The sequence below is a fragment of the Diaphorina citri genome, unplaced genomic scaffold (genome assembly GCF_000475195.1).
Source record: "Diaphorina citri unplaced genomic scaffold, Diaci psyllid genome assembly version 1.1 scaffold718, whole genome shotgun sequence".
Lineage (NCBI taxonomy): Eukaryota > Metazoa > Arthropoda > Insecta > Hemiptera > Psyllidae > Diaphorina > Diaphorina citri.
The window spans coordinates 77,353-96,242 of NW_007378151.1; the positions used below are offsets into that span (position 1 = coordinate 77,353).

The 18,890-nt window shown below is 36.3% G+C and overlaps 1 protein-coding gene across 1 annotated transcript in view; it reads left to right on the forward strand.

Annotated features, from left to right (window-relative positions):
* Window positions 1-18,890, forward strand: part of LOC103511482 (conserved oligomeric Golgi complex subunit 8) — a gene marked incomplete at its 3' end in the record, with an annotated part of 76,249 nt that overhangs the window by 19,839 nt on the left and 37,520 nt on the right. The window contains exon 3 of the mRNA XM_026825235.1: window positions 8,923-9,044. The remainder of the gene's footprint in view (window positions 1-8,922; window positions 9,045-18,890) is intronic.

Consider the following 18,890-nt stretch of genomic DNA (forward strand, 5'->3'; position numbering starts at 1 on the left):
TGCCTAATACCCTTGGGTATTAGTCGATTTGTATTTCATTTGTGTTATCAAATGATCATCAAACTTGTTCCTAACGATAGCGACACGACCAAGAATCCAAGATATACATCTAACCATGTTCGGAAATGAACAACTTAACGACTCCGTTCTAACTAGGACGACCTGGTTACACGGAAGTTAACGTCAGACGTTATTTACACTGAAACTCAAATTAGAAAACAGCATTAACAGGGAATAAGAAGCATTAGCGTTATGATGGCAACATGATAAGGTATTATATTAAATTTAATGTATCGGACCGATATTATATTGCTATGCTATTCAATTGCAATGTTGCATGTTTCCACTCGAATTTAATATTCCAGGGAATGAATAGAAGAGAAAGCAACTAGGAAGGGTGTGTAGAGGGCAGAGTAGTAGACGGTAATAGAGACAAAATAAATTGAATGAACAAGCGTGCAAACAAAACATTTTAAGTTTTTACTTTCTATTACCCTTACGTATAGGGAACCTATACAAGGTAATGAGAAAGTATTGCAATCGGTCCAAATTTTCAAAATCGTCTATATGCTCGTAATTTATTGAAAAGGACATTGATAAATATTACTTTCTATTAGTATCTAATGTATGTATGCCATGTTTTCATTCGCATTTCATACACAAATGTGTCTAGAAAGTGAAGTAGGTACCTAATACCTACCTATAGAAGGAATATTACCTATTACATAGGTAGGCACCTACTAAATGCCTTTGAAAGGAAATGATTCAGAATTTATGTGTATTTCTGGATTCAAGATAATACCTATTTGGCATGAATGATATACGTTGCAGTTTGCCACTAAAAGCTTTCTGACGTGCATGTTTTAACCTCTGCAATGAGGTAGGAGTATAATTACGAGACAAAGTTCCTTTTTCAATTGTTATACTTAAATAGATTCTCCAGGTTCCAGGTTTTTACTGATGGTATACTTCAGCAAGTTGTTCCCCATTGAAAGCTTTTCCCATTTGATTCTTCCCCCTTGCGTTCTCCTTTCTCTTTACATTCCTTCCGCTTTATGGTCTCTCTCTTTCACTATAGTTGAGTAATTTCCTCTCCCCCTTCCTCCGGGTCACAGGTAGCTAAACGACTCCGAGTTCTAATTGATTTCTTTGTAGTTCTCTCTTTCAATATTTTCCAATGTTATGTCGTTTTGAAATTCTATTGTTCTTCAGTACCACCTCAATTTCTCTCCCTTCCCTTCCTTTTCTTTTGACATGTTCGGTCCTTTTTCATTTGAATACTTGTTATTTATTGACTTTTCAAACGTATCCTCACTCATCTTTCAAGGTGTTTTTAATGGTCTACGATTCTACAGAAATAGTTGCTCTATGGGCTCGTCCACCTATCATTCGTATTATGTTCTTATGACCTTCGTTAAATTTATGGGTTGAGGTTTCAAGATAAGTTTTTGCGCTTTTTACCTAATTGAGTACAGGCCACAGGTACAGCAATCAAGATAGGTATCTTCCCTACGTAGGTCTACACTATAGTTTCCTAAGTTCACTTTGTTCTCTCCTTAATCCTTAATCTGCTTGAGTGTCAGATCATTCGTCCGATAATTTAACTCCTAATGCTGAAGTCACTTTCTTTCGAAAGCTATTTGCCATGTCTGCTACTTCTGTGGAAGACACTATCATTCGTCCGATAATTTAACTCCTAATGCTGAAGTCACTTTCTTTCGAAAGCTATTTGCCATGTCTGCTACTTCTGTGGAAGACACAATGTACACTGAAGAGGACAAAACGTTCATTTCTAATTCTTTTAACATTTATAATTATTGCTGGAAACCATTTCATTTCATATTTCTGTCGCCGATTGTAAATTGTAGGTAGGTACGAGAGTATGTTCTAATATTTGACGTATAGTATACCTTTATATATGTATTTAGTAGGTACTTGAATAAAGGTAACACTTTTAGATTTTTCTCCATATTGAGCTACTTCTAGGGGGACGGGGTGCTCCAATTATGGACACTATGGACAGGGGGCCCTAAATGTTCCTGCGGGTCACCTAAATATCAGGGACTGCGGGGGTGGGATATACGCCAGTACTATTAAAGGATTAATACTGTAAAAAAAAGCGCCAATATTTTAGTCTTGTCTCGTTTCATGAAAAACACCAGGGTTGCTTTAAAAATGCACACATGGATCCAGAGAAAAAAACGGTACTCACAATGTATTAAAAGAACCCAATGAAATCCCTACTTTCATTTTTCAATAGACAAGACTTTTTAAGCAAGTTTGTAGATACATAGGTGCATACATACCTATCTATGTATGTATATCTACGTACGTATATTTATCCTGTGTCCCAAATCACATAAGTAAGTTTTCCATGTTGAGGCGAGGATATGAAAAACTGGAAATTGTTCACCCGTGCAGAATGTGTAATTTTCCTTTGGTAAATAATAATTACTTTTATTGTTACCCTTCCCTGTTGGATTATTCAATCTTTTCCGAGTCAACGTATTTTGATAAAATTCGCACAAATCTCAGACAAGGTGATAGAAATTGATGAGAGGTAGTCTTGCCTAAAAAAAAAAAAAAAAAAAAAAAAAAAAATTTTTTTACCCAGTTCAGTTTACTTTTACCCACAATAGGTTTTTTTATTGATTTCGAAAGGTCGACTTGGAAAAGGTCGACCCAATGACGACATTTTTGTTTTTTTTTTTTTTTTTTTTTTTTACGGATATTCTTTCTCGTTTTCTGTGTTCTATAAAATCTTCCAGCTTGTTTCAGGTGTTCCTAACTCATTTCAGCGTTTTAGTTTGAACATCACAGTAGTTATTGGATGTAAAGCTCTTCAGCTGACTGACATCGTTTAAATGAATCCGTTCTGAAAATCAAGGATCTACAATTGCATTCTGCTTGAACAATTTCCTTTCTGGTGATCTTCAGTTACCTACCTTTGTAAGTTTGTATCAAGAATATACCATGTCGAATATATCTATATTATAGATTTACCCAATGTGTGTTTCATGGTACCTATCTTTCCTTGTTTATAGGAAAACAGGGGAGGGCATAAGACTATTACCGTATGGGTTATGACTATCACCGTATCCAGCACTGAACAGCAATTTATTGAAATATTTCCAACAGAAAGTAGAAACATTCACAGAATATGAACAGCTTTCAGCATTAGAACCCAAATCCGATATAATAATATCACACTCACATAACACATAACTTTGTTTGCCCTTACTCTGTGTATTGACCCAAACACACAAGAAAAAAAGATAAAAACTTTTCAAATGAAAGTGATAGGATGGGGTGGCTTCATTAATAACTTGTGAAAGCACAAACAAATTTAGAACAAAGCATCATAATACCCTGTATTTGCACTTTTGTTCCTTTTTTAGACAAAGTACATTAAAAAGTTCCTCAACAGAAAGCCCTTTTCCTTCTTTTTTTGAATTCACCCAGGGCTTTTATAATACACCTGAATAGAAACTTAAATATTTTATCAAGGGACCTTTTCAAACTGTCTCTCCTTTACATATTTAAAACTTTTAATTCAAAATGCATAATATTTTCTGCTCTCACTCCTTTGTTCGGAATAAACATCATGTTATCATGTTTGAGGTTCTCCACCATGACAAAGAAACAGAAATTAAACCACATGACATGACAAACCTTTGGTGTTTTCTATTTACCGAGACATCATGTTTGAGGTTCTCCACCATGACAAAGAAACAGAAATTAAACCACATGACATGACAAACCTTTGGTGTTTTCTATTTACCGAGATCAATTTGGTCTCTTTTGATGTTAGACGAGAGGATAAAATGTTCACTTGTTCACATATTAGACAGACACTCCTGGGTGGTAAAGATTCAAACTTGTGTCTTTATACGGGTAAGAAGTTCTCTGAGTGTTAAGTTAGGTTCAATAACATAATTATATTAGACAGTCACTCCTGGGTGGTAAAGATTCAAACTTGTGTCTTTATACGGGTAAGAAGTTCTCTGAGTGTTAAGTTAGGTTCAATAACATAATTGGTGATATAATCTTCACGAAGATGTGTAGGTGCACCTTAAGTATTAAAGCTCTCGTCATTGTATAGGTTCATAATATTGTCGAGTTTTCCCACTTGAAGATCTTGAAACCCTGCTGCAAAGTTCAGTTACAATAATCCTCTTTGTATGTTAATCCTTTGCAAGTTTACCATGACCTGCACTGCACATACCTTTAATCCTTGGTAAGTTTGTAATAGGTGGGATCTTATTTGAAATAGTTTTGATCTTTGAAACTTCACAACTTGCACTAAGATTCAAACTCTGATCACACAAACATGTTTGCCTTTTCCTGTTTGACCATCTCGTACCTACATGTTTTGTATTCGTACTCGTACTCGTACATTCATACATATAATAAGTACGTGTTAATATCTTTTCAGATTATCATTAGTTTTCTCATGATGTGATAACAAATCTAATCTAAAATACTTGTGGTCATGCTAATAAATCTAATCTAAATTATTTGTGGTTAATCTGAGATTTGCTGAGATCCTCTAAAGGTTAGGGGGCCAGTAGAATATTTCCTCCACGACTCGACTGTCCCCATAATGTATGCACCTCCAGTCTTTTATCTTCACCGTAAAACCAAAATCTCGTCATCATTTGTGTCAACCGAGTGTTTTGTGGAAAACTTTTTTGCACCTAGGTATATGTTTACTTCAAAATTCCCCTTCCCTTGACGCGCCGTGTATCTTTCCATATAGGCAACTTATGATGATATAAGCCGTGAAGGTTTGTTTATGATAGTTTATGGCGTTTTAAATTGACTTGTGAGGACTGTGAACGGAGCCTTGGGTTCTCTGACAGTTTGATAATGTATTTGTCAGTGGCGAGGCGTTGACAATAGAATATCAATGCATAATGAGGAGTAAATTTTAGAGCTCATTTTCCAAATGGAAAACTCTCATACGAAATTTTGAGGTCACTTCTCATCAATCTCATCATACATTTTTGGTTTCGGGTCAAGTTAGGTTGACCACAAGTGGTTAGTGGTCAACCAAATTTTCAGCTAGTCATTGCCGCGTTGGTGTCCGAGAACCATACGTCACTGAACCACATATACACATCAGTAACAAAATGTGTTTCTCCTATTTCCTATTTTTCCACAAAATATAATGAAACCGGGGACCTTCCAGAGAAGGAGAAGAAGGAGGAAGTCAGATGAGGAGGAGAAGAAGGAGGACAATGAGAAGAAGGAAACAAAGGTGGAGGAGAAAGAGACAAACCCAATGGGGTTAGTTTTAATGATGTATGATTTCTGCCTACAGTCACCCTTCTGTCTGTTTGTCCAAGTCCCTCGTTGCCGCTCATGACATGTCCCTATATCCCTGCTCTGTCACAGTTGAGTTGGGTGACAGATATATTCTATTTTTATTCCCTAATATACGAGAAGTGGAGCGTGGCTCAAGTGACATTTCACTTAATTGTGCAGGGAGTGAAACAGGTGAAATAAAAGAGTTTGACCAACGAGATAAAGTGTCTCCTGTTCTTCACACATGGAACATGTAAATAATGCACTTACCAAACGTGTAACTCGTCACTCAGACATAAATGCACTCCATCTGTCAGACGGGTACTTGATACTGGGGAATAACGCCAGGGCACGTTTTACTTAGAGGCAACGGGGAGCTGAATTCATAATCATGAGAGCTAAAGTAAAAGTACCTACTTGAGAGGGAAATGTTAAAGTATCAAATACACACTCAAAAGACATATTTTTAAGGTTTAGACTATTTAGACCCCTACATTTTCATCAACCTTTAAAGGAAAGAGATAAAGTAAAAGTACCTACTTGAGAGAGAAATGTTAAAGTATCAAATACACACTCAAAAGACATATTTTTAAGGTTTAGACTATTTAGACCCCTACATTTTCATCAACCTTTAAATCGATATCTCGGTTCTCATTCTTAAATTCTCAGCGTCATTGTCAGTGTGAAATTAGTGGATGTGCCAACTGCACCATGCATAATAACTGCACTCTCTCTTTCACTCCCTTGTCTATCGCTCCTCTTCCTACCTTTCCTTTCTCAATTTTTTTCTTCCTCTATTGGATTTTCTAGTACCAAATTCACACTTTGTCCTATTAGAAAGTTTCTAAGGCTAAGGCAGGATTAGTAGGGCGAGTAAACGTCTTTCCCCCTTTTTACCTTCTCGAATCCTATCTGCAGCACAAACAGGGAAAGTAGGGGTAACCTCCCTGCTGGCTACTGGCGCCTTTGTTCTGCTGTAGGTATGTAAATATGTTTTCTTCCGTCTATTTCAATTTTTTAAGAGAGAGAACTTGCAACTTTGCTTTAGAATCTAGATTTTCTTTTCTCCTTCAACGGACAAGTTAAAGCGTTTTGTAAAGAGTCCAAGAATGCAATAATGCAACAACTTCAGTACAGCAGACAAAGTGACTGGGTGCCTGCACTCTTTTCCTTTGAATTGTACCTACGCCACCATGTCTAGACTACTGATAAAGGGACTTTCCATCCCTGTCTGTGAAGCCGGCAGCGTGAAAAAGTACTTTGAGAAAATACCGTTTTCGCAGCTATTTCATTTTCAGGTGATCTCGAATAATACTAGTGCTTATTTATACAGGTCAAATGAGACTAACGAGTCACTTTACCCAATAGTGAGCTCTACTTCTACTGAAGTAATATTCTCAAATTAAAAGAGGAAAAAATTCCATGTCACGATTGAGATTTAAACCTCCGCTCTTCCACTTATCAGACGAGCACCACCATCCATGATATCGCGGCAAAAATGATTGTGCAATGTCCATTGAATAGAGTGCACTGTTTCGGAATCACGGTATTAACTGGTTATAGGTTTGAAACTTATTGTGTTTGTTTATTTCCATTTATTTTCTAATCTACGGACAATAGAGAGGATATTAAAAAATGTGTGAGAGGTGCAATGTACACATTTCATATTTTCCAAGCACACCAACCTACAATGTTTTTGCAGAAACCTTAAATATTGTACTAAAGGAGGGAATTTCTGGAACTGTGCTTCTCTTAATAAAAACAAACAAAGTTTCTCAACAAGAACTAGAAAAAAAAAAAAAAATATACCCTCCTGTTTTTTTCCTCAGTGTCGTAGGAAAAACAAGGGACAGCAAAGAAACCCTCGAAAAATGTGTGAGTAGTATGTGGAAGTATTTTTTGTAACACATTCTTACTCCTGGGGCTTTATTTTGGGTTTACAATGTGTATTAAATGTAGGTACACAGTGTATATTCATATCTATTTTATGTATGTAGGTAGCAACTTCAAAGAGACAAGAATAAAATTATTTCGAATTCTGGAAAGTTCACTTTTATACCTGTAGGTAAAATAAACGTAGGATACCTACGGGTAGATTTCTTGTTAAACTCTTGTCTGGATCAATCCTCCACTCTTTCATTCTGTTTTTTTTTTTTTTTTTTTTTTAGGTTAGGCCAATAGGCGGCTCACTCTAACTCCATTTGGATAGATATCTGCGTAATGCTGCTGGGTTTTTCCGACCCCACTCAGTGAGGTTAATTTGGGGAGGCGGTGAAATTTCAGGGAATGTGCCAGATGTAAAATTTTCTAATACAGCTGAAGGGAAGAGTAGGGTTGCCAACTTTTTTTTCGGCATATACGGTACAAACTAGCAAAATGGTGAAAAAATACGGATTTCCCGATTTTTACAACCCGGAACAAAGGGCATGCACCCCCCCCCCCCCCCCCCAAACAAAAAACTATTTTTCATCAAATAAAAAAAAAAGAACAAATACCAATGAAGCGATTTTCGGGACGATAAGACCATAGCAGTTACAGTTCCCTCTGTCAAAACAACCTTGGTTTAATTAATTAAAAAAAAAAAAAACATTCTCTTAGATAAGTAAAAAAAAAAAATTGTGTTTTTCGTACGTACCTATCTTTTTAAACTTTTTTTTGTAATTTTTTCTGTTTATTAGTCAGTTCCCGTATTTCCCATAGATTTGGAAAAAACCGGAACAAAGGTGTGTTCCGGCGGAACATTTGATTTTTGACAAAAATACGGATTGTTCCGGGAAATAACGTACGGTTGGCAACCCTAGGGAAGAGAGAGAATTAAAATGTTCACTTTTCAGTGGATACAAGTGCTTGGCTTATAAATAGTGCTTTATTTAGACAGTCAACTTAGAACAATATGTATAGGACATATGCTAACAGTTTATGACAAAATATTCAAATGTTTTAGTAAATTTTAGACCCGGAGCACAGTTCTAACTTGATAATTCTTAGATTCCGTATTCCGGCACTGATTTGCCAGCATCATATCTCCCAGATCATAAACCCTATGTATTATATTAGAAGTTTTATCTAAATATTTATTTCCTTATCTTGCTGGAAAATTGAATTTTCAAAAGTTTAAAATTAAATTTTGCGATAATAGAAAAAAAAAAGTAAATAGCAGAGTGTGTTATGTAGGATGCTGGAGAAAACAGACAGATAGAATTAAGTTTTGTATACTTTGTGACAAGGAAGAGTTATCTGAGATTTTAGTAAGTATGTATGTAGTATCGTTTTATCAATCTAAAAATAAATGTAGAAGAAACAGATATATGTAGGTACTAAGTGGAAAATGGGGTTTTATAAATCCGAAGATTGTAATACATACGAGTATTTCGGGAAATGAGATGCAGCAAATACTTATGTATAATACTTGATTCCAAGTACATAAATATTATTTGTTACCTGCAGGAACTCGAGATTATTTGTTCAGATCATGATTTGTGGTCGACAAATATGAAATTAGAAAAAAAGTTGTTTCAATTACTATCCATGGAGGCCAAATTCATATAAAAACATCTCATGGTTAGGTACTATGTATATGGCTTACTGACAGTACATATTCCTCTTTAATTCCAGGTTACGCGAAATTTATCACAGAAAAGAAGGCTCTCCTAGTAGCACTCCGAACACCACCAGTCCCCTCTATATCCCCACAAGTACGGGGTACAAGTACCTCTAACCTCTATACAAAATCTAAGGTAAGTTTGCTCGGGAACAAGTCTCCCACACGACAAAGTTCCATGAAGGTGTCAATATAGTAGGTACTAAGTGGAAAATGGGGTTTTATAAATCCGAAGATTGTTATACATACGAGTATTTCGGGAAATGAGATGCAGCAAATACTTATGTATAATACTTGATTCCAAGTACATAAATATTATTTGTTACCTGCAGGAACTCGAGATTATTTGTTCAGATCATGATTTGTGGTCGACAAATATGAAATTAGAAAAAAAGTTGTTTCAATTACTATCCATGGAGGCCAAATTCATATAAAAACATCTCATGGTTAGGTACTATATGGCTTACTGACAGTACATATTCCTCTTTAATTCCAGGTTACGCGAGATTTATCGCAGAAAAGAAGGCTCTCCTAGTAGCACTCCGAACACCACCAGTCCCCTCTATATCCCCACAAGTACGGGGTACAAGGTACCTCTAACCTCTATACAAAATCTAAGGTAAGTTTGCTCGGGAACAAGTCTCCCACACGACAAAGTTCCATGAAGGTGTCAATATAAATTAGTGAAATTATTGGCTGATCGAAAAGTTTGCTGGAAAAGTTTGTCTTGTTTCACAGCATAATTGCAGACGCTCTACGCTATACTCATGGGTACCTGCGTTCTGGAGAAGAAAATCTCCTTTCTTTTTCAGAAAGTTCATCGAGAGATAGGACCACCATTGGCTCCGTTTCTGTCACAATTTTCCTAGGTTTTCTTTTATATTAATTAATGGAAATCCCCACTTTTCTCAAGGAGATACATATGTATCACTATACTTAGCTTGCTTTTTCAGTGTTGAAAGTTTTTTATGTCCGTTTTCCCTTTCCCAGATTTTTGAGCAGAAATTAAGGTAAACCACTTCAATACCTGTACACATTCCCCTTTTTAATACGTTTTTTATTAACTGTGTATGAAATATGTACCTTTTTTATAACAAACAATTAAAAAATAAAATCATGTCGCCCTGAGGCAACATGGAAAATTGTAGCATAAAATTCCGTATAGTACTTAGGTAGATATAGATACCAACCCAACCACGTAGGTATTGTTGTTGGATCAGACTAGCAGGTATCTGCTTATCTACTCTGATACTCAATTTTCTCCGGGGGCTTAGACTGCCTTAAAGTCTGTATTGGTAGATTTGATAGATGCTGGTGTTCTTAGAAAATTCCGTGCTTTTTTGCTGTCGTTTTTTACACAAGAAGACCATAGGTAGGTAGGTATCTACGTGAATTTTTATCTTGGGGAAAATGAGTATAAAGCAATATGGAATACAAAAGATCCCAGACAAGATTAAAGAGTATGTATGCTCTTTTGTATTTAATTTAAATAGCACAGACATAAAAGATACAAGTGACTTTTCCCCTCTGAAATTTGGGGTACAATGTGTTCCAGGGATTTTTTTCCCCTTTCTTTCATATCTTTATTTCAAGAGGTGTAGTGTAGGAATCCCAGAACAACACAATACCTTCATACCACATGCACCTAATATTTATGTATAGATCTACCTTATGTACATAAATATCATATATGGTATACAATGCATAATACGCTTATGTATTGTATGTGTGTATGTTATATCTCTACAGATATACCAATATCACGAACATTAGAGGAAAAGCGGCGCTAGATTCCTACATTTCCTTTTCATTTCCGCCTGAAGTTTTTTTTTATATTTTGAGGCCTTCGTGTGGGAGAGGTGAATAATATATCCGAGGGCTATTTAGTTACTCAGATAACTCAGATTTCAGGGAAGATGAGGTATGAAAATAGAAATTTTACGCAAATTCAATTTTATGAGTTCAACTGAATATATGTATACTATCGAGTAAGTTCTTTTTTCCACAATCTTAGTTCCTTTTGTTCATTTAGGATTGAGGGAAATAGATAAAAGCGAGATCCTTGAGTAAAGAGATCGTAGTAAGATACATACCATAATATGGTACCTAAGTACATAATTTGGTGCGATTAGCACATCCACTATACAAATTGGTTTCTCAAAATAGTTTGAGAGAGAGAGAGAGAGAGAGAGAGAGAGAGAGAGAGAGAGAGAGAGAGAGAGAGAGAGAGAGAGAGAGAGAGAGAGAATGAATTTAAATGGTGGAAAGAAAATGTTTCTCGTAATGCGAGGAGATTCGTGGGTTTAGAATGGAAATAGCAGTTGAGGTGGTTTCTGAAATCCATTCCGTCCTCCCGCCCCGGGTTTGAAGAATTCCAAACATCTTACTTCCTCTCGGGAAACTCATTTTCCGTACTTTTGCGTTGTCAATAAAATAATTTTGGCGTCCATCCAATCTATCACACAGCGAGAGCCTTTGCCACAAAAAGACAAAGTAATTATTTTCCGTGCCATCCCCCTTACAATATGTCTTTTTTTTGTTTTCGCTAGACACATCGCAAAGATTCATTCCTTTCAGAATGAAATTCAAACGTTTCGTGAACTAGAAATGGAATTTGTGCTGAATTGGGGAAAACGAGTCCAAATGCTAGGCATCGAGCCAGACTTTGTAAGCATTTCCCTCCCCATGTTGCTTTTCCTCTGTTGGCGGTATCATTTGTAAACGGAAGGTGTAAGATTTTCCATCCAGTGACACCCAAACGTATCGCATAAAGTAGCAAAGGAACATGTTACACTAAACGTTTTTAACTGTTCCATGGTTTTTGTTTGTTTGTATTCATAAGATTTTCAGAGAAAAACTAACGTCAAGGAACATGTTACACTAAACGTTTTTAACTGTTCCATGGTTTTTGTTTGTTTGTATTCATAAGATTTTCAGAGAAAAACTAACGTCAAACTAAAATTTTGTTCATATACTTTCTTTCTATGTATCTCGAATTCGACAATTTGTAAAACAATGAAAGTTCGAATCTATAAATTCAAACGCTCCTTTTCCTGCGAAATTTGACAACGCCAGTAAAATTTACGAGCACAGAACTGAATACGAATTCATGAATTTGAAGCTTAATGTTCTGGTAAAAAGAAACGTTATGTACTATGTATTGTTTAGGGTCCTGATGAAGAAAGAAGGGGTTCTTTACAAACATTGAAATTTCATTAGACTGCACACAATTCATTACTTTAATGCGTCCCCTCCCCACCAACAGGATGTGTCTTACCACAAAGATTGAATATCACCTTCCCCCCTCGAAAACACCCCAACCCCTCTCTCTTCTTCTGACAACTACCCTTCAGCCATCTGCCCCCTAAAGGAACATCTCCAATACCCTGGACTACTTGTCCCCTTGAACGTCTTACGTTTTACTTCTTAAGATTTCAGTCCCCCTGATGCACTTGTCATTGTATGGCTTCGAAACTTTGATTAAAATGTCTGATGGGACTAGGGGCTTGAGGGATCGGGTGAGTCTCACTTAATATACATGAGGTTGGGAAAAACATCTACTCTAGGGGATGGAAACAATTTAATATTATTTTCCGTCTATGCGTTACAACTTACAAATAGAGGTACATATTTAGGTACAGACTGTTTCCGAAGTTCTTATACTTGTGATGTCTTTTAAATGACTTGGAGTTTCTGTAGATAGTCTCTGGGACCAACTTTCAGCCCGTGAGATATTCAGATATCATGAATGATAAGAATCTACATAGACTTCCAAGGAAAATTGTATATTTTCCCTTCTGTTTTTCTCTCACCCATAAGTTCTTCCCGTATTTTTTTCCATTTCACTTTCTCGCCTTCTTTTTCCTTTGCCTTTTCCTCACTTCTGATCTTTTCTCGCGGGCCCTTTCAAGTATTTTCCTTCTAATCATCTTAGTTGGAAGCATTTCATTTTTCATGCATACCAAGAGGCAAGCAAAGACTGTTGTGGCTTACCTACCCGAGGAAAGTTTGTTGGATAAATAAAGCATGAAAGCTTTGTACATATCAGAGTAGAGATGACGTGTGTACACTTGAGTTTGCAAAAGTTTTCGTGAGAAGTTCAAAATGCTTGAGATTTCCATCCTTGTAAAACTAACCTGGGCTTCTATTAAGACTTTTATTCTGCCTCGTGATTTTCATTGTGTTCTAAAAGAGCCGGAAAACCCTAAACACATTGTAAGAAAACCCAGATAGTTAACCAAGTAAATATACTCAAGTATGTTCCTACTTACCTATACTTTATCAAGTGGGATTTTCAAATGGAAGAGAGTACCCACTACTTACACAGATACTTAATAGAGATACCTCCCATAATTGAAAAACCATGAAGATTTCAAGATAATGAGTCATAAATATGTAGTCATAATAAAATAAATTCGAACCTAATACCCATTCAGAATTTATAGGTACGTATTACTTGCATTATTTATTTATTGTTAAAATTAATAAAAGAAAGCTATTATGTCCTTATCGAAACAAAATATTGAATTTCATTTGTCATTTGACAAGGAAGAATGGGCTTGAGTTTTGTCTGTTGAATAATAACCATTTATTTTGTCAACCCATGAATCAAAATTTCATAATTAACCGAAGATTTACATTCGCAGAACCTATAACAATCTACCCCTGGTAATATTTCATAATCAAATTCTGTAAGACCCCATTTAGTAACTATGGCTGAAAGTACAACTTCTCAAGAAGTTCAATTTCACTGTTCGAAACACTTTTACTTTTGATAAGATAAATGGGATCCTGTCGCTCAACTATGGCTGAAAGTACAACTTCTCAAGAAGTTCAATTTCACTGTTCGAAACACTTTTACTTTTGATAAGATAAATGGGATCCTGTCACTGACAGCTTGAATAATGTCAAATTATTATTTTGAAAATAGTATGCCGCTTTTTTAGCCTTTCCAACTCAAAAGAAAATGATTGCTTTATGCCTGGACCTCGAATGTCTTTTGAAACAAAAAATTACTTAATAGGTAGCCCAGGAAATTGATTTTCAACCCATGATTTTAATAAGTTACATCCTAACCGTCTGCATAATATGTACACATACGTGCCTCGGTGGTGTAGTGGTCAAGGTGCTCGCCTGATGGTAAACAGGAGGGCGTGGGTTCAATCCCAGCCGAGGTATGGAATTTTATCCTCATATAATTTGAGAATTTGACCACAATAATAGTAGTAGCCTACTGCTGGAGTAAAGGGACTTTTCAGTCCTATGCGAGCAGTATAAATAAGCACTATTATTACTATTACTTTGTCACCCCGGGGGTTAGAGCTTTGATAGAGGGAACTGTAACTGCTAAGGTCTTATCGTCCCGAAAGCGAAGGTTTGATAGAGGAATACGTAGGTCAATAGAGGGATCTTCATTTGAGGGATTTTCATTTATTTTACTTCTAATTTACCTATCAATAAAATAAAAGTTTAAAAGTTCATTTAATATACCCATAAATTTAATCAAAATCTGATAAATGGACAGTTACGGCGAAGCAGATAGGTAAACTAAAAATATTTCTTAGTTCTATTCTATTCTATTATAGACGTGGACAAGTGGACATACAAAATATTTCGAGATTTCCCCCAAAACGATCATTTCCCTTGTATTTTATTAAATTGTATCGAAAGGATCAGACGCCATGGCCACATGGCCCTGTGTAATTCATCCCGGAAAAGACATAGAGCAACAAAAAATCAAGCACACATCCTTGTGCTCCGAAACAGAGGAAAGCATCGGAAATTTTGGACAGAGAGAAAGCCCGGAAGGTACAATGTTATCTAAAAGTCAACATTAATTTTCTGACAGAAAAGTGACAAATTGCTGTACGTTTGTACGTTAGAGATTTATTTTTGACCCCTTTTCTATTTCGTACGAGTACTGTACGCATACCAATGGAAAACGTCAGGGTGGAAATCCCTTGCAAATGAAGATCTGCATGGAGGCAAGATATGAGAATGAAGGGAGGTTAACCTCAGAAGAGACAGGGGCATCATAACGCATGTAAATATTTTATTGTGGTACAGGGTGGGACGGGGTTTGAAAAATTGAAGTGACATATTAGAGTCCCCCCGCCATCATAACGCATGTAAATATTTTATTGTGGTACAGGGTGGGACGGGGTTTGAAAAATTGAAGTGACATATTAGAGTCCCCCCGCACCGAATAGACCATAGAATGTTTCTACCCCTAGCCACATGAGGGAACCACCTCAAATCCTAGCTTTTGACAGCGAATTGTGACATTCTAGCCCTGTTGTATGTATGGTGTGTAACGTTGACAACAATTTTGAGCATACCTTGAATTTCCTAGCATTGTAGTTTCCTAAAGGGTTATACGAGTAAATATCAGATATGGTGTGTAACGTTGACAACAATTTTGAGCATACCTTGAATTTCCTAGCATTGTAGTTTCCTAAAGGGTTATACGAGTAAATATCAGCATCATAACGCATGTAAATATTTTATTGTGGTACAGGGTGGGACGAGGTTTGAAAAATTGAAGTGACATATTAGAGTCCCCCCGCACCGAATAGACCATAGAATGTTTCTACCCCTAGCCACATGAGGGGACCACCTCAAATCCTAGCTTTTGACAGAGAATTGTGACATTCTAGCCCTGTTGTATGTATGTTGAATTTCCTAGCATTGTAGTTTTCTAAAGGGTTATACGAGTAAATAGTGCTTAATACCAATGTGTCTTCTACCACTCGATCGCCTATAAACCTTATGTGGCCAAATTCTCATATGAATTAGAATAAATTTTCACGCCTCGGTCCACTTATCCAGAAACTCACTTTAGAGTAAACCAGGGTTGATTTAAATTTGACCAGTACTGGGTTATACGAGTAAATATCAATGTGTTTTCTACCACTCGATCGCCTATAAACCTTATGTGGTCAAATTCTCATATGAATTAGAATAAATTTTCACGCCTCGGTCCACTTATCCAGAAACTCACTTTAGAGTAAACAGGAGTTGATTTAAATTTGACAGTACCTTAGAGGTACATACGTATCTAGCTTGAGTCAACTAGTTTTGTTTCATACATAAACATAGATACCTACTTACAGAATTTCCTCGCAAAAATATCGCTTTTTTTCTTGGAAAAGTCCGTGCTTTTTTGCTGTCGTTTTTTACACAAGAAGACCATAGGTAGGTATCTACGTAAATTTTTATCTTGGGGAAAATGAGTATAAAGCAATATGGAATACAAAAGACCCCAGACAAGATTAAAGAGAATGTATGCTCTTTTGTATTTAATTTAAATAGCACAGACATAAAAGATACAAGTGACTTTTTCCCCTCTGAAATTTGGGGTACAATGTGTTCCAGGGATTTTTTTCCCCCTTTCTTTCATATCTTTATTTCAAGATAAACAGGAGTTGATTTAAATTTGACAGTACCTTAGAGGTACATATGTACGTATCTAGCTTGAGTCAACTAGTTTTGTTTCATACATAAACATAGATACCTACTTACAGAATTTCCTCGCAAAAATATCGCTTTTCCTTTAGTGAGTAAATTCTGTTCGAATATGTCACACTGCAATATTTGTCACACTATTGAGTACAAAAAAACTCTTATGCAAATCCACAGGAAGATTTAGCAGAATTTTCCTAAGTATCATGTATCCAATCTGTATTGAGTACAAAAAAACTCTTATGCAAATCCACAGGAAGATTTAGCAGAATTTTCCTAAGTATCATGTATCCAATCTGTGGTGAGTAAATTCTGTTCGAATATGTCACACTACAATATTTGTCACACTATTGAGTACAAAAAATCTCTTATGCAAATCCACAGGAATATTTAGCAGAATTTTCCTAAGTATCATGTATCCAATCTGTAACTGGCTCAAAAACATATATCCCTACCAGCACTTCCCAATCTTGTGTACAAATCTTCACAAATTGAAATATGGTAATGCTGTCTATTTCCTTTTCCAATCAAAAGCTTGTGTTTTATTGATCACAATACAAACAAACCTTGGCTCCGGAATTACATGCAGCCTTTTGCTGATGGGTACAAAGAACTGTCTACTGTGAGGGATAATGGTGGGATTATCTGACGATGTATTTCAGCTAAAGTGTGAGATCAGAAGGGAATGAATTAGGAACAATGAACATATTAAAAGGGACAAAGGGGAGGAAATGAGAGGGAGGGAAAACAGACGGAGAGGATAGACAGAAGGAAATGAAACATTCGACTTTGAAGGGACAAAATTCAAAGCTCAAGGTGCTGACTAGAAAGAAAGTTGAATATATTGCTGAAGAGGGAAAAACTGTACTTTGATAATTGTAAAAAAAGAGCCAGAAATAATGATAATGTTGGTATCTATCGATCTTTACTTAGGGAAGTTTATATTGAAAAGAAGAAGTAGAAGTGCAACAGTTGAATATATTGCTGAACAGGGAAAAACTGTACTTTGATAATTGTAAAAAAGAGCCAGAAATAATGATAATGTTGGTATCTATCGATCTTTACTTAGGGAAGTTTATATTGAAAAGAAGAAGTAGAAGTGCAAGAATGAGATGAAAGAAGGAGCTGGACATAGAGAAGGAGGAAGAGAAAGATTAACGGGTGGAAAATTTTCGAAAAAAAAAGAAGGAAAGATTATTTTTCCCCGGAAAAACAAAGACACAAAATATACTTCCCTTCTTCCCTCTCGTCTTACTTCCCTTATTTTTCATTCCCTTTTTAATTTTTATCACGATTTTTCACGTTCCCTCCCCTATACTTCCCTTCTTCCCTCTCGTCTTACTTCCCTTATTTTTCATTCCCTTTTTAATTTTTATCACGATTTTTCACGTTCCCTCCCCTCACATCCCCCTGTCTACTTTCCTCTGATTTTCCCTTCTTCTTCTTCTCTCTCTCCCTCCCTTTCATTTAACTTTTAGATTCATTTGTCTTGAAATCAAAGAAGACATAGAAATCGATGTTCTTGCAATGTTTGTAATCTTAAATTAGTGGATGTGGCAACTGCACCACAGAATCTCCGTTTTTCCCAATCAGTTGGAAATTAACATGGGAGATTTATTCATTCCCTTTTTAATTTTCATCACCATTTTTCACGTTTTCCTTCCCTCTCGTCTGCCTGTCTACATTTTTTTAGTTAAATTTTAGTTTATTTTTTCAAAATGAAGATACAGTTCCCCCCCCTCTCTCTCTCTCTCTTCTTCTATCATTTGGTAATTTCATCTCTCATATAGCTTGTCCTCATCACCTCTCAATTCTCAAGACTCATGGAACCCTTCCACTTTATTCATTATTCGGTCATCATTCGTCACTCATCCATGACATGAACAGACCAAACAGCGCTGAACACGCGTGACCGCCTTGCCTCAATGACTATTCTTCAAGTGGACGGTTAGCTTATTTGTGTCCTTAATGTCGAAAAAATTTACTGTCGTCGGGAGATCATAATATCTACAACCCTAACCGATAAAGCAAAAGTAAACGTAATTCTAATCAAAACTCAATTCTATGCTATCAAAAGTGCCAGCCTAGTTAAACTTGGTTCGTTGCGCGTCTGCCCTGTACGCGCTAGGCCGCTGGTTCGATTCCCGCCCGGGGCAGATTTTATCCGGAACGGATAATGTTCGTTCTCGGAACGGCTGGCTTTCTCCATCGAGACCCACCGTTTTTCGTGAATACTGAAAATTTTGTTAGTTGAAGATGTTCACTTTCGCGTGAATGCTTCTCAATGCTCAATTCGTCCCGTCCTCTATCAATGCAAAATATTTTTCGTTCTTTTCCTCTATCAATGTGAAATGTTTTTGGGTTTAGGACTTGAAACTTCGTTTCTTCGTTTATGAAATTCTATTCCTAGATCACGTCCCCAGCACTCCTATCCCGGACACCGGACATTGACAGGTTAATGAACTAATGAAAACAATTGGAATCATATCTAAATTGCTTACAATGCATAGATGGGTATTTC